The following is an 18210-nucleotide window of genomic DNA, read 5'->3' as shown; positions in this document are numbered from 1 at the left end:
GGTCCTCAGTTCCAGGTATGAGCCCTCCCACCATCAGGGTTGGCTCATTCAGGAGGTCAGAGATTGTATTTAGGGATGCATAGGAGGTAACCTTCTCCCTTATCCTGGCTTCCAGGCCTAGTGGCATGGTCTTTATTGGCATTGTGCAGTGTTTTTTTCCCCCCACTCCCCACGTGACAACAGCACCCTTTAGAGTAGCCCCAAGCCAAATCCCTTCAAGTGACTCAGTGGATCCACATTCACTGGGTAACAAATACAGTGGTGGTAGTATGGTTTGGGCTTGTTTTGCTACATCTCGGTCTGGGCAGCTTGCCATCATAGAACAATGAATACTGAATTATACCTGCAAATTCTAAAGGAAAATATTGGGACATCTGTCCAAGAGCTGAATCTCAAGAGAACATGGTGCTTGTAAGAAGGCAACAACAGGAAAGATAGAGGTATTCATTCACCATAATCAAAGCGGTGTAGATCAGTGGTAGAATGCACACTTTGCATGTGTGTGGGCCAAGCTTCTTTCCCTGGCATCTCGAAGTTTTAATTAATGTAGTCAAGTTAAACATATTTCAGATACCAAGCCTAATATGAAAAAAAGTATTCCCCAGACCAGGGATCAGCAGCCTTAAGCACTTCAGCTACTGTGAAACTATAACTCCCAGCATGCACACTTACTTGCTGTTCTTGTAACTCCCATAGAAGTGAAAGGAGAATTCTGGGAGTTGTAGTTTCAGAACAGCTGGAGTGCCAGAGATTTCTGATCAATGCCCTGGACTCTGGGCACAATATTATGTCACCCATGTCCCACTGTAAAAGAATGTACTGTACACCACACTGAATAATTATTTCCGGAGGCGCACTCTGTAGGAAAGTGCAGTCTGCTAAGCTTTCTTATACAGTAGACCAGGGATGCCCAACCTACCGCCCTCTAGCTGCTGCAAAACTCCAAGCATGCCTGGACAGCCTACTGCTATTAAGGCATGCTGGGAGTTGTAGTTTTGCAACAGCTGGAGGGCCGCAGGTTGAGCATGCCTGCAGTAGACAAACATACACCGGCCCGACTGAGACCAAAAGGGCCCTCTATTGTGTCAATTTAACCGGTGAAGGCCGGGTGTTAAATCGATGACAGCTTCTGACAAACACAGGGATTGTACACAGTGGGCACCGAGCCTAAAATATTCATTGTGAAGCAACTAGTGATAATTTTACATTTTTCATTCCTTTTGTAATTTAATCTAAAATGTATAATTACAAATTAAATTTTTTGCATTGAAATAGCATATACGTTTAAAATTTGCTGCATAGGTCATCAGTATCTGATCAATGGGGGTCTGCCACCCGGGACCCTGGCCGATCAGCTGCTTGAGAAGGCACCGGTAGGCACAGTAGGCAAACCAAGCACCGTACATTGTATAGCGGCTGTGCTTGGTATGGCAGCACAGTCCCATGCACTTCAAAGGGTCTTAGCTTTGCCTAGGCCAGTGATGGTGAACCTTTTAGAGACCGAGTGCCCAAACTGCAACTAAATACCCACTTATTTATCGCAAAGTGCCAACACAGCAGTTTAACCTGAATACCAATATAGTATATCTTCCATGTACTTTATCATTTAGCTATAATAGCTTAATAGCCACATTCAGTGCGCTGCCTGTGCTGTTCATAGTGCGTCCTGTGCTGATGAATGGCAGGAAAAGTCTAAAGCATATTAGTATGCCATAGACTTTTTCCAAGGCGCGGGTGCCCACAGAGAGGGCTCTGAGTGCCGCCTCTGGCACCCGTGCCATAGGTTCGCCATCACTGGCCTAGGCCATGTGACCGATGGCGTCATATGTTGTATGAAAAACTGAAGAAGGCCACGATGCTAATGAGAGTGCTGGTACGTTTTCAAACAGCTGATCAACAAGGGTCCCGAGGATAGGTCATCAGTGTATATCTCAGAGAAAGTCCCTTTAAGCTGGCATTACAGTGAGAATGTATGAGAAAAATCATCTGACAATCTAAAGCCATAGACACTAGATGAATATTGGCTGAACCTGCTGACTTGGACCAGTTGAGCACAAGATACACATGTGAAATGTTCCTAGGAGGCTCCAAACCTACTTCCCGAGAACAATATATTTTCCCCACACCCATGACTGCACCCATGCGACTAGGACCTCCCCTCCAGGACAGGAAACCTAAAGAGATAAAATGGTTCACACGCCCACCACACCTCAGTTCAGGTTTCCTGTTCTCCGATATATGGTACCTGAGGAGCTCTTGCTCCTTTCTTACTTGGTTCTTACCTCTGGGGGCTGGGGAAGGTCCGGATCTACAATACTGTAATGGGACCTATCCCTGGTGGCATAAGTCTCCTTGGAAGCCGTTGCCTAAGTGGGGAACCGCTGTGGCCGTGTTCAGGCAGCTCCTAGTCCATAGTGGTGCTGTGGCCCGCATCCTGCTTCCAAGATGGCGGCGCATGCTTCTGATGCGCTCTGCGCATGCTGCGGTCATTCCTGGCAGCACTGGCTGGAAGGGGGAGGGCACCGCCTTACATGGATTAGGCGTATTTGGGTCTAGAGTTAAAAGGAGCTGATGCGAGTTACAAGTCGGCAGCAGGAGTGGACAGACAGCCTTGGTGCGCACACAGTGCTGTGCAGGATCTAAAGTTTTCCACGGGCATGTCTGAGCCAGGTGATGACGGATGCGCCAATCCCTTGGAACCCTCAAGGCCCTCAAGCCCGGTATTGGACCTGAGGAGTGGGGAAGCTTGACTCTACAGTTGGTGAGATTTATCCTCTCCTAATAACATTGGGTGTTGTTTGCTTTATTTTTGTAGGTAGAAAAAACACCAAAGAAATTTTCCGGTAAAACTAAACATAAAGAAAGTGGAGGATGTAGAGTAGCTTTATCAGTTTAGTATGTTAAACCACTATGTCAAGCTTGTATAGACAAGTTAGTTATGGAAGAATCCCATAGCTTATCTAAAAACATTAAGGCCTTGATACGGTCTGAAGTTAAATCTTCCATTAAGTCCTTCGGTCGAAGCTGTCCGAAGTCACCAGAAAGGCGTACCTATAATATGGACTCTGATTCATATTTTTCTGGGGAGCATGAGGAAATAGAATCCGGCCAGGTCTTATCTTCTGAATTTTTCTCTTCAGCGGGGAAGACTCTATTCCCACTGGAAGATACCGAGCCTTGAAACCTCTATGCAATTAGAGGATGTAAAACAGCCTAAAACTATTGCTGACCAGGTCTTTGAGGGTCTCGGTCCTAAACATCATAGAGTTTTTCCCGTTCATAAGAACATGGAAGCACTTATTGGGAAAGAATGGAAAAACCCTGATAGGAAATTTTTAATACCGAATTCTGTTAAAAGAAAATATCTATTTGAAGAGTCAGTGGCTAGCGTATGGGACAGAGATACTACCGTAGATGCCCTTGTAACTAAAATAGCCAAGAAATCTGCTCTTCCTTTTGATGATTTGGGCTGTTTAGGAGATCCTTTAGATAAAAAAAAGCAGACGTTTATCTTAGACGTGCCTGGGAATGTGCCTCAACAAGTCTTAGGCCGGCCATTGCCGCCTCTTGGGTCTCCAGGTCCTTAAGGCTATGGTTAAATCAACTAGAGTCTCATATTAAAGACAAAACCCCTAGAGAGGATTTACTATCTTCTCTCCCTACCTTTCTTAAGGCAGCAGATTTCCTTGCAGACGCTTCTACTGATGTGGTCCGTTTTTCTGCCAGAGCAGCTGCCATGTCAAACGCAGCAAGGCGTGCTATTTGGCTTAAATTGTGGAAAGAGGATCAAGGTTCCAAGTCTAGACTTTGCTCTCTCCCATGTGAAGGTTCTAGGTTGTTTGGTTCCTCTCTTGATGACATCCTGGAGAGAGCCTAAGATAAAAAAAAAGGGTTTTCTGGTTCCCCAAAAAACTTCTTTTTTTCGTAAACCCCAGGCCAGTTTTAAAAGACAAAGGGGTAGGCAGAGTGATAGAAGAGAAAGGGAAAAATCTTTTTTTTTTTCAAACGTCATGACAATAGACCAAAAGACAAACCACAATGATTCCAGAAGTCAGGTGGGAGGAAGACTGTCTCAGTTTTTCTCCGAACAAGTGGATCCTAAGTGTAATAGAAAACTGATTCCAGCTGGAATTCCTTTCTTGTCCACCAGATTTTTTCACTTTTTTTCACAGTTCGTGCCAAAAATCAGGAAAAAAGAAAGGCTTTGGAATCAGAAGCTTTTTCTCTCTTAGACAAGGGAGTAGTTGTAGTTGGTCCAGTCCCCAAGACAGAGAGGGGCAAAGGGTTCTATTCCTCTTTGTTTTTGGTGAAGAAACCAAATAGAATGTACAGAGATATTTTAAATCTAAAAAATTTAACAAATCCCTAGTCTACAAGAAATTTTGCATTGAGACGATAAAATCTACTGTGAGTCTTCTCTTCCAGAATTGCTGGATGGCAAGCCTGGATCTGGAAGATGTGTATTATCATGTTCCAATCCATTCTTCCTCCCAAAAGTTTTTAAGAACAGCAGTCTGGGTTCAGGGGAAGTTGATGCATCTCCAATACAGGGCGCTTCCCTTCGGGGTATTTTAGGCTCCAAGAGTCTTCACCAAAGTGGTAGCAGAATTAGCGGCTATTGTAAGACTGTCAGGAATTACTCTGGTGCCCTATCTGGACGATTTCTTTATAGTCTCTCAGTCAAAAGAGGGGCTACAAAAAGATATAGAATTCCTCTGCTCCACTTTAGAGAACTTAGGATGGATAATAAATTGGAAAAAATCTAATTTGATTCCTTCTCAAGTTTGCGTTTTTTTGGGAATTCAGTTAGACTCCTGTCTGCAAAGGAGTTTTCTTCCCTTTCCAAGAAGATTGTCAATCAGGGAACAAGAATGGTGAGTCTTCCTTTCTTACCAGTGTTCTTTCAGGGAGGCAATGGCGGTGCTCGGGAGATGACATCAGCGATTCCAGCAGTACCTTATGCACAGATCCACTCCAGAGATCTTCAAGCAGACATCCTAAGATCGTGGGATGGCTCCCCTTGTTCCTTGGATCAAAATTTCCACCTTTCTTCAAAGACAAGACTCTCCCTGTTGTGGTGGAAGGTGCCAGAAAATCTATCAGCAGGAGCTCCAGGGACATTTGCAGACCAGACTATAATTACCACAGACGCCAGCCCTTGGGGTTGGGGAGCCCACTCCCAAAACAGGTACGGGCAAGGGAGGTGGGATTTTAATGCGAGGAAAGCATCCTCCAACTTCAAAGAATTAAAAGTAGTAGAGATGGCATTGAAGTTGGCTCTTACGGAAATAAAAAACAGGAAGATTGTTTTCTATTCGGACAATTTAACAGCGGTGGCCTACATTAACCGTCAAGGAGGAACTAAGGTCTCTTCCCTTTTCCATCTATGACAGGAGATCTTTATATAGCAGAAGAAAAAATGCGTTTTCTTTTAGCGGTGCATTTGAAGGGGAAGGAGAATGTCATAGCAGACTTCCTCAGTCGGGTTTCCATAAAACAGGGAGACTGGTGTCTGAACAAAGACATTTTTTTTTACAGATAGTCCAAAAGTGGATCTTTTTGCCTCAAGAGCCAACAGGAAGGTAGAGAGATTCCTCTCCTTAAATAATTTGGACAGCCCATTAGCAGTGGACGGGTTAGCACAGGACTGGAGCCAATAGTTAGGATATGCCTTCCCTCCATTTTGCCTTATCCCACAGGTGTTGAAGAAAATAGAGAGAAAAGGAGACGCTGTTATTCTGAAATCTCCAAAGTGGCCAAAGAGGTCCTGGTACTCGAGTCTTCTGAGGTTGGCATTACAACCTTCATAGACTCTGCCATTGAGAGAGGATCTTCTTTACCAGGGTTCTTTAGTTCATCCCAGCCCAGAAGTTCTTCATCTCTCGGTGTGGATTTTTAAAGGGAAGTCTGGTTGAGAAGGGGATTGTCTGACAAAGTGGTCTTCACCTTGCTGAAAAGTAGGAAGGCGGTTACCTCTAAAAAATATATTAAAGTTTGGAATATATTTTCTACCTTCCTAGGTCATAGCCCACACCCCTTTAAATCTCCAGAAATACCAAGGATCCTAGAATTTTTGCAAGCAGGGCTAGATAGGAATCTTAAGGCATCCACATTAAAGGTGCCTAGACGTCAGAAGATGTCTAGTGTTTTACCTAGATTCCACGTCACCTTGGAGGATAGATGAGAATCTCCTTATCTAGTTTCAGGGTAAATATAGGGGCCACAAGGTTTCTACTAGTGTTATTGCTAGATGGGTAAAGAATGCTATTTCCCCTGACTATTCTTTCCTTAGCCTGCCTCCTCCAATGGAGTTTGGGTCTCATTCTACCAGGGCTATGGAGACCTCTTGGGCGGAGAGGGCAGATGTTTCTCTGGTCCAGATTTGCAGAGCTGCTACTTGAAGCTCTCCCCATACCTTTTTTAGACATTACAGACTGCACCTTGACTCAGATGCGGCCTTTGGGAGGAAAGTGCTACAAGCTGTAGTCCCTGCCTAATTTTGTCTTATAGTTTATTCTCGCATGGGTGCCATCATGGGCGAGGGGAAAACAATAATTGCTCTTACCGGTAATAGTTTTTCTTGAAACCCATGACGGCACCCCAAAATTTCCCTCCCTATATCTAAAAAATATATAGTAATTAGTAGAGTTACTTTCCTAAAAAGAATTAGAGGAGTTACCGTATTGGTTCTCTTCTTTACCACTTTGCGTGTTGTTTTCTGTTTTCAACCTTTTTGTTCTTGGTGGTTGGCACACCATCGGGGGCGTAACTAAAGGCTCATTGGCCCTGGTGCAAGAGTTCAGCTTGGGCCCCCCTTCCATCAGTGTTTTCTGGCCAGGGGCAGGGAAGCACATAACCTTCGTGCTGCCTAAGAAAAAAATTTAAACCCCCCACCCCATGCCAAATTCTTGACCTAACCCCTTCCCTCCAGCCAGAGATGTAACTTGACCAGCATGCACTTTCTATAATACCGGTATCTTCTTATGTGGCACAAGGGTCTTTGGGCCCCCTCAGGATCCTGGGCCCAGTAGCGACTGCTACCTCTGCACCCCCTATAGCTACGCCCCTGACCGGAGGTCTGTTTATTATAATTACTGAGGTGTGGTGGGGGTTTGAACCATTTTATCTCTTCAGGTTTCCTGTCCTAGATGGGAGGTCCTAGTCGCATGGGTGCCGTCATGGGTTTCAAGAAAAACTATTACCTGTAAGAACAATTATTGTTTTACGACCCAATAGCAATTATATTATAGCATTATAACTTCTCCCAGAATTTCTCTATCATACTATTCTCTGACGTATATGCCAGCTCAGGCTGATGTTTGGACTGCTGTAGTATTCATATAGCACCAACAGAGGGCAGTGTTGTAAAAGAATATTATCTGGAAACACAGAAATGTCTATGTAAAGAATCAGGGGGTCATTTATTAAGAACGACATTTTAGCTGCTGGTCTTAATAAGCCCCTGAGCTGGCGGTAGATCCGCCGAAGTTATAAAGAGGCGCCGACCTCTACATAACTTCGGCGTATCCAGCACCGGTCTAATTGTAAGACAGCTTCCTAGCTGTCTTACATTTAGACCATTTCTACACCTAAACCAGGCATAGAAAAAGATGATAAAAAATAAATGAAATAACCTTTGTGCCGCAATCTGGGCCAGAAATACGCCTAATATAGGTGTATAGGCGTAAGTCACATCCAAAGCTGAGTCAAAATCCTGCTGTTACATAATTTCTTAGACTCCAGTCACATCCAAAGCTGCAGCCACCATGCTGCTACCACATCATGCCTTATAATAGAATCACATCCAAAGCTGCAATTAAAAACTTTAAACAGCATGTATTTTGCTTCGATCACATCCTGAGTTGAGGCACAACACGGTTGTAGCATAATGTCTCATACTCCAATCACATCCAGAGCTGCAATAAAAAGCCTGCTGCTACAGCATATCTTTTTCATCAGTCACGTCCAGAGCTGCAGTCACCATGCTGCTACTACATCATATCTTATACTCTAGTGACATCCAGAGCTAAAATCTAAATCCTGCTGCTTATGCTCCAGTCACATCCAGATCTGCATTCAAAATCCTGCTGTTATGGCATATATTTTGCACCAGTCACATCCAGAGCTGCAGTCACCATGCTGCTACTGCCTCATATATTATACTCTAGTGACATACAGAGCTGAAATCTAAATCCTGCTGTTAAATCTCGTCTTTTTCTGTAGTCCCATCCAGAGCTCAGGCACAACACTGCAGTTGCATAATGTCTTGTACTCCAATCGCATTCAGAGCTGCAATCAAAATCCTGCTATTACATCATAGCTTTTGCTCCAGTCACATCCATAGATAATGCTCAAGATTGCTGTTTTGTCATGTCTTATGCTCCAGTCCCATCCAAAGCTGCAGCCACCATGCTGCTATAACATGATGCTTTATACTCCAAATTCTGCTGTTAAATCATGCCTTTGTTCCGCAGTCACATCATGCATTGTTTTATACTCCAATCACACCCAGATCTACAATAAAAATCATGCTGCTGCGTCATCATATCTTTTGCTCCAGTCACATCCAGAGCTGCAATCAAAATCTTGCTGTTACATATCTTTTGCTCCAGTCACATCCAAAGCTGCAGCCACCATGCTGCTTACTACATCATGTCTGTTACTCCACTCAAATCTAGATCTACAGTCAAAATCCTGCTGTTGTATCATGTCTAATGCTCCAGTCACATCCAGAGCTGCAGGTACCAATCCGAAATGAGTCTGCCGAATACTAAATGTACCAAGATAAATCCCCCTTCTTATTCCTAAATAGTGCCACAGTGAGGCAGAATAGCCTTTCAGGATCCTGGGAAAGCTGGGTTACCATCATGTGGCACCATAATGGACTGCCAATATACAAATAGAAGCCAAACAGCAGTTTGTAGTGACAGTGAGGAAAATGTCAGTTCATCTGTAAGAAATCTATGAGATCTGCGTGTAAGGTTGTGTTCACATGACATTTTTGTCCTACGTATACATGAGACATATACTCTTCAGGATAGCATCTGATAGTTGAGGGTCCGACACCCGGGACCCCCAACAAGCTTCTCGTAGCTTACCAAGCACAGCGCCGTGCATTGCATAGTGGCTGAGCTTGGTATTGCACTCAACCCCATTAAAGTGAATGTGCAACACCAAGCACGGCCACTATACAATTTACGGCGCTGTGCTTGGTAAGCTAGGAGAAGAAGCACCGATGCATTCTCAAACAGCTGATCGGCTGGGGTCCCCGGTGTCGGACCCCCGCTGATCAGATACTGATGACAAAATCCCGCTAAACCCCTTTAAATGGCTGCTTCAGATGTATGTTGTACATTGGCATCTGTTGAAGATGCTAGAAAAATTAACTTTTGTCAGTTGATGCCGGAGATCAAGAGTCTGGATACATGTTTTTATTTTAATTTTTTTAAAGAGGACAGAACTACAACTCCCAGCATGTCCAGACTGTTAAAGGGGTTGGCCATTTTCTGGCTATTGTTGCCCAAAGTGTATATAAGATGAATATATGGCACTTACTAATATAGCCTTTGTTGAAATTCTGCACCATTTTCTATATTTCATAAGGTACACAAAGTCTTTTTTGCTGTCCACACAGAGGTCTTGTCCATAAAATGGCTGCTGATGGAGGGTCATGTGACCAGGCAAATCACCTCCATGTGGGGTCTCCTCCATTCAGACACACTGCCCCACCATCTGCACTTGTTCTGTTTGGAGTTTAGTGCAGGTGCAGTGTGTTTGGATGGAGGACACATCACATGGAGGTGATTTGCCTGGTCACATGACCCTCCATCAGCAGCCATTTTATGGACAAGACCTCTGTGTGGACAGCACAAAAGACTTTGTGTACCTTATGAAATATAGAAAATGATGCAGAATTTCAACAAAGACTATATTAGTAAGTGCCATATAACCATCTTATATACACTTTGGTCTAAAATTACCAGAACCCCTTTAATATGAGGCATCAGTATACATTATAGGGAGAGGGGTATAAGAGGAAAGAACTACAACTTCCAGTGGCCATTACATGGAGATGGATATGAGCAGGGGTGCACCTAGCCTTTCCGCTGCTTGAGGCGAAAACTGAAACGGTGAAAGCGCTCACTGCCCATGGCCCTTCCACTGCCCCCCTCTTGCCCCTTCCTGGTGCTGTCTGAGGCAATCGCCTCACCTGGCCTCATTGGTGGTGGACTCCTGGATATGAGATAACTACAACTCACAGTATTTCTAGGATGTTAATATGGGCTGTCAGAAGACATTACAGGGAGTGAGAAGGAAAGAACTATAACTCCTAGTATTTGATAACTTGTAGGGGGAAACCACTAACCTGTTACATACACAACACAGGAGCTCTGCCCACATTGTGACATCACCAAGGTCCTTCACCCCTTCTCTGCGCCATAGGTCCAAACCATCTGGCGGGACAGTCCGTTTTTTCGCCTCTGTCCATGGCTACTGACTCCATGTCCCGCTATGCCAGCCTCTCCCTTCGTAAGACAGCTCTGCAGACAACAGCCATTAGCAAGAGCTGACAGACCTGTGGATGTCGTGTGATCAGTGCAGGATGGGCAGAGCTCAGTAGTAAAGAGGAGAATAGGTAGTAAAGGACCTGTGATGACATCACCATTATGTGATCAAGATGGGCAGAGCTCAGCAGTAAAGAGGAGAAGGGTGGTAGTGAAAGACCTGTGATGACATCACCATCATGAGATCAGTGGAGGATGGGTGGAGCTCAGCAGTAAAGAGGAGAAGGGTGGTAGTGAAAGACCTGTGATGACATCACCATCATGAGATCAGTGGAGGATGGGTGGAGCTCAGCAGTAAAGAGTAGAAGGGGGTGGTGAAGGACCTTTGATGATATCACCATCATGTGATCAGTGTAGGAGGGGTAGAGCTCAGCAGTGAAAAGGAGAAGAGGTGGTGAAGGACCTGTGATGATGTCACCATCATGTGATGAGTGCAGGAAGGGAACTGTATGGTGAACGGACACCACTGTACGGCATCAGTCTGAGGCATCTGTTAATGCATACATTTTTGGTATGCATTAAATGGATGACAAAAATAGGATGTGAACCCAGCCCTAGTGTCAGAATAAGCGCCAGTACACAGCGGAGCAGCGTGGCGGAGAGGGGAGGCCGCTATGTACTGATAGAGCGCTACCTGGTCCTGGTGGTCAGGGATGAGGACTGTGTCTCCCAAGGATCGATTTCTACTGGGAAATACAGGGCACAGTATAATACACTAGAATCTATATAATATAAAGATATTAGCCCTACCCCCGAATAATAATACAATTAGGTGGTCATTTATTATATAGAAATATGTCTATGTTAGGCGTATTTCTGACACAGATTGTGGCACAAAGGTCCTTAGCACCGCATACTGCATATTTGTCCCGCTCATGCCAGGTCTAAAAAAGGATGGCGTGGGCAGGGAAAGGGATACAGTTATGGCCATCCAGTGATTGGATACCGCCACCATACATTGACCGGATAACACCTCTGTACAGTGACAGGATAACACTGCCATACCGTGACCGGATAAAAGGGTATAAGAGGGCACAGTACAGGGAATGACTAGGGGCACTGTACAGGGTATGGTAAGAGGGCACAATGCAGGGTATAAGGGGGCACAGTATGGGGTGAGGGGCACAGTACGGTGTGGGGGGCGCAGTCACATAACCCTGTGACATTAGAAGGTCCTTATGGTGAATGCGGTTCATATGCCACCATAATGAGAGGCAGAGGAGTGAGACAGGGGTGTGATTATGTTGCTAGAGATATAATATGTAAGTGTCGGCCAGTACAGGCCCCAAAAATTAGGCAATAGGCATTCACCTGACATAAAAGGCCTTTTATGCCACTGTACATACATAAGGCAAGGACCATTCTTTGTCCCTGGTGGTGGCGGATATGTGTGAGCTGGCATGAGGAAATTCAATTACATGTGGTCATCACAGGTGTTGAATTCCTCCGAGATCCATGCCTCATTCTTTTAAAAAAATGTGAGGTAGTCCACATTGTCGTGAACTAGGCGAGTGCGTTTATCGGTCACGATTAGTGATGGACGAAGATCTGATGGGGCGGTTCGCGAACGCCATCGCTCAAACTTGTTCAAATGTTCGGGTCCCATTCATTTTAATGGCAGGCGAACATGAAAAACTTCCAGGTCATATTTGCAACCACAAAATAGTTACTAGATGTGCACACATAGTCCCACAACGTGGACACTGACATACCAGAAGTATTGAGCGAATCTGCGATCGACAAGCATTCCATTTTCATCTGCGAAATTTCAGCAAAGTATTAATCGCAAGAGCGCATGCGCTCGGAAGGCGTGGCCTACAGCAACTGGTTTGCACCGACTAGAAATGAGATGGATGCCATGGTTGGAACCAAGTTCAACGACGAAGAGGAAGAACTTCTGGTGACTGTAAGTGATCTTACATTAAAGTAGTGAGTCGTGTATTTGATTACATTTCACCTGCATGTCTGAACAATCGCTTTATATGTATAAATCGCCAGTGCGACCTTCAGCGATTCAAATTTTTCTTAAGTGCACAAAACTTCACATTCTATAAGGTCTCACTAGATATTATTGATTTTTGCACTAAGTATTCCTGTTACATCACAACCAGCATATTTGTATGGAAAGCAGAGAAATATATTTAACATGCACATTGCACATCCATTGTCAAGCCGCACACTATATACCGCACACACACTATATACCGCACACACACACTATATACCGCACACACACTATATACCGCACACACACTATATACCGCACACACACTATATACCGCACACACACTATATACCGCACACACACACTATATACCGCACACACACTATATACCGCACACACACTATATACCGCACACACACTATATACCGCACACACACTAAATACCACACACACACACTATATACCGCACACACACTAAATACCACACACACACACTATATACCGCACACACACACTATATACCACACACACACACTATATACCGCACACACACTATATACCGCACACACACTATATACCGCACACACACTAAATACCACACACACACACACTATATACCGCACACACACACTATATACCGCACACACACACTATATACCGCACACACACTATATACCGCACACACACTAAATACCACACACACACACTATATACCGCACACACACACTATATACTGCACACACACACTATATACCGCACACACACTATATACCGCACACACACACTATATACCGCACACACACTATATACCGCACACACACTATATACCGCACACACACTATATACCGCACACACACACTATATACCGCACACACACTATATACCGCACACACACACTATATACCACACACACACTATATACCGCACACACACTATATACCGCACACACACACTATATACCGCACAAACACACTATATACCGCAAACACACTATATACCGCACACACACTATATACCACACACACACTATATACCGCACACACACTATATACCGCACACACACACTATATACCGCACAAACACACTATATACCACACACACACTATATACCGCACACACACACTATATACCACACACACACTATATACCACACACACTAAATACACTATATACTGCACACACACACTATATACCGCACACACACACACTATATACCGCACACACACACTACATACCACACACACACTATATACCTCACACACACTATATACCGCACACACACACACTATATACCGCACACACACACACTATATACCACACGTACACACTATATACCACACGTACACACTATATACCACACACACACACACACACACACTATATACCACACACACACTATATACCGCACACACACACACTATATACCGCACACACACACTATATACCGCACAAACACACTATATACCACACACACACTATATACCGCACACACACACTATATACCACACACACACACTATATTCCGCACACACACACTATATACCGCACACACACACTATATACCACACACACACTAGATACCGCACACACACACACTATATACTGCACACACACACTATATACCGCACACACACACACACACTATATACCGCACACACACACTACATACCACACACACACTATATACCACACACACACTATATACCGCACACACACACTATATACCACACACACACACTATATTCCGCACACACACACTATATACCGCACACACACACTATATACCACACACACACTATATACCGCACACACACACACTATATGCTGCACACACACACTATATACCGCACACACACACACACACTATATACCGCACACACACACTACATACCACACACACACTATATACCACACACACACTATATACCGCAAACACACACACTATATACCGCACACACACTATATACTGCACACACACACTATATACGGCACACACACACACTATATACCGCACACACACACTACATACCACACACACACTAAATACCACACACACACTATATACCACACACACACTATATACCACACACACACTAAATACCACACACACACACTATATACCGCACACACACTATATACCACACACACACTATATACCGCACACACACACTATATACCGCACACACACTATATACCGCACACACACACTATATACCGCACACACTATATACCGCACACACACTATATTCCGCACACACACACACTATATACCGCACACACACACTATATACCACACACACACACTATATACCGCACACACACACACACTATATACCGCACACACACACTATATTCCGCACACACACACTATATACCGCACACACACTACATACCACACACACACTATATACCGCACACACACACACTATACACCGCACACACACACACACTATATACCACACGTACACACTATATACCACACACACACACACTATATACCGCACACACACACACTATATACCACACACACACTATATACCACACACACACACTATATACCGCACACACACACACTATATACCGCACAAACACACTATATACCACACACACACTATATACCGCACACACACACTATATACCACACACACACACACTATATTCCGCACACACACACTATATACCGCACACACACACTATATACCACACACACACTATATACCGCACACACACACACTATATACTGCACACACACACTATATACCGCACACACACACACACACACTATATACCGCACACACACACTACATACCCCACACACACACTATATACCGCAAACACACACACTATATACCGCACACACACACACTATATACTGCACACACACACTATATACCGCACACACACACTATATACCGCACACACACACACTACATACCACACACACACACTAAATACCCCACACACACTATATACCACACACACACTAAATACCACACACACACACACTATATACCGCACACACACTATATACCACACACACACTATATACCGCACACACACACTATATACCGCACACACACTATATACCGCACACACACACTATATACCGCACACACACTACATACCACACACACACACTAAATACCCCACACACACTATATACCACACACACACTAAATACCACACACACACACTATATACCGCACACACACTATATACCACACACACACTATATACCGCACACACACACTATATACCGCACACACACTATATACCGCACACACACACTATATACCGCACACACTATATACCGCACACACACTATATTCCGCACACACACACTATATACCGCACACACACACTATATACCACACACACACACTATATACCGCACACACACACACACACTATATACCGCACACACACACTATATACCGCACACACACACTATATACCACACACACACACACTATATTCCGCACACACACACTATATACCGCACACACACACTATATACCACACACACACTATATACCGCACACACACACACACTATATACCACACACACACACACTAAATACCGCACACACACACTATATACCGCACACACACTATATACCACACACACACTATATACCGCACACACACTATATACCGCACACACACACTATATACCGCACACACACTATATACCGCACATACACACTATATACCGCACACACACTATATACCGCACACACACACTATATACCGCACACACTATATACCGCACACACACACTATATGCCACACACACACTATATACCACACACACACACTATATACCGCATACACACTATATACCACACACACACACACTATATACCACACACACACACACTATATACCGCACACACACACTATATACCGCACACACACTATATATCACACACACACTATATACCGCACACACACTATATACCGCACACACACACTATATACCGCACACACACACTATATACCGCACACACACACTATATACCGCACACACACTATATACCGCACACACACACTATATACCACACACACACACTATATACCGCACACACACACACACTATATACCGCACACACACACACACACACACACTATATACCGCACACACACACACTATATACCGCACACACACACTATATACCACACACACACACTATATTCCGCACACACACACTATATACTGCACACACACACTATATACCACACACACACTATATACCGCACACACACACTATATACCACACACACACTATATACCGCACACACACTAAATACCACACACACACACTATATACCGCACACACACTATATACCACACACACACTATATACCGCACACACACTATATACCGCACACACACACTATATACCGCACACACTATATACCGCACACACACACTATATGCCACACACACACTATATACCGCACACACACACTATATACCGCATACACACTACATACCACACACACACACTATATACCACACACACACACTAAATACCACACACACACACTATATACCGCACACACACTATATACCGCACATACACACTATATACCGCACACACACTATATACCGCACACACACACTATATACCGCACACACTATATACCGCACACACACACTATATGCCACACACACACTATATACCGCACACACACACTATATACCGCATACACACTACATACCACACACACACACTATATACCACACACACACACTATATACCGCACACACACACTATATACCGCACACACACTATATACCGCACACACACTATATACCGCACACACACTATATACCGCACACACACACTATATACCGCATACACACTATATACCACACACACTATATACCGCACACACACACTATATACCGCACACACACACTATATACCGCACACACACTATATACCGCACACACACTATATACCGCACATACACTATATACCGCACACACACAGACACACACACAGAGTCTATAGATTATAGTTTGTATCCTGTTGGTCAGGACTCCACCAGTATTTGCTGGTTCACTTAGAGTTGCCTAGGGTGCATCCCGGGGAGGCGAACCAGCTGTACACTCCATAACATACCGTCACTTCACTAGACAGGTACATATCTGTCGTAATACAATTCCATCTTCTAACCGTAACAGTAAGGCCGCATGCACATGAGCGTGTTTTTTCAGAACTACTTACCGTACAAACCCGTCCTGCAGAGTGGACGAGCGCACGGCGTCATTGGTTGCTAACTCGCTATCAAGCCGTGCGCTTCTTGCCGCCACCGCTGTACATTAATACACAGGTATAGATCAGACAAGTGTATCACAGTACAGCGGTGGTGGCCGGAAGCGCACGTCGTCATAGCAAGCACTGACGCGGTACGCTTGTCCACTCTGCAGGACAGCAGGACCGGTTTGTACGGCCTGTGTGCAGGCGGCCTAAATCTAATATTTCCACCTCAAAGCATTAAATACTTTTTGCAGTTTACTTGAGTAAATTATTTTCAATACTATTATTGTAAAAAATTGGGATTATATGCTTGCATTTTTCTCTTGCAGCGGATGTTAGGGCGGGAATATGACCGCACCCGGTCCCACGCCGAGAAGCAGCGGATTGTGCGGGAGCTGGCCTATGAGATCTGGCGCCAAACGGGTTGCAA

Source organism: Bufo gargarizans, chromosome 4 (genome assembly GCF_014858855.1).
Source record: "Bufo gargarizans isolate SCDJY-AF-19 chromosome 4, ASM1485885v1, whole genome shotgun sequence".
Classification (NCBI taxonomy): domain Eukaryota; kingdom Metazoa; phylum Chordata; class Amphibia; order Anura; family Bufonidae; genus Bufo; species Bufo gargarizans.
The sequence above is the reverse complement of the archived record's forward strand: the minus strand, read 5'-3'. Positions refer to the sequence as shown.